This window comes from Carlito syrichta, unplaced genomic scaffold (genome assembly GCF_000164805.1).
Source record: "Carlito syrichta isolate Samal-C Ts95f unplaced genomic scaffold, Tarsius_syrichta-2.0.1 Scaffold327739, whole genome shotgun sequence".
Classification (NCBI taxonomy): Eukaryota; Metazoa; Chordata; class Mammalia; order Primates; family Tarsiidae; genus Carlito; species Carlito syrichta.
In genome coordinates, this window is record NW_007271835.1 from 1 (window position 1) to 731 (window position 731).

General features: G+C 39.0%; 1 pseudogene; it reads right to left on the reverse strand.

Moving 5' to 3' along the window:
• Positions 1-98: 98 nt before the first annotated feature.
• LOC103277436 lies at positions 99-727 on the reverse strand (annotated as a pseudogene).
• Positions 728-731: the final 4 nt, after the last annotated feature.

Genomic DNA, 731 nt, shown 5'->3' on the forward strand with positions numbered 1-731 from the left:
CTCCCCTCTACCTCCACTATTAAAATGACCTGACCGAATGTTATCAAAACAAACACTGTAAATGACACCAAGTCTTTTAAAGATGACTGCCCCAGATGTTATTTCTTGGCATAGGTGATCCTCATTGCATGGGATTGTGTGATTTTGAATCCTTGTAAAGCATCCCTGGCAGTACCAGCCTTTTCATCATTTTCAAATTCAGCAAAGGCAATGTCATGCCTCCCAGGTACCTAATGTACTTCCTTGAAACCAGGGAACTGATTAAACAGTATGGATAACATCATCTCATTAGTCCCTTCTGGTAAGTTATTAAGGAATAAAATATAGTTTGGAGGGTAATCAGGGAACTTGGGGATTTGGTTTTGCATTTCCTTGGGTATTAGCTGAATTTGGCATTCCCTGGCCAGGCTTTTTGTTTGCAGTTGTTGCAGTCTGTTCCACAGTTTTAGCTTTTTTCTTATCTGTGTCATCAAAAGTGTCCAGCATTTTAGATATTATATCAGAATCTGTTTTTGCATACTGAATTCGCATTGGTTTACCATAAAATGGAAATCCTTGTAACTGCCTCAAAGCATTTGTGGATGAGCCCAGTTCCTTAAATATGACAAAGGCCTGCCCCCTTATTTTCATGGTCTTTAAAGCCGCAATATCCACCACATGGCCAAACTGTGAAAACAGGGCATAGAGAGAGCTCTTCAATTCTTTCTTTTTTAATTTTGTCATTCATATTG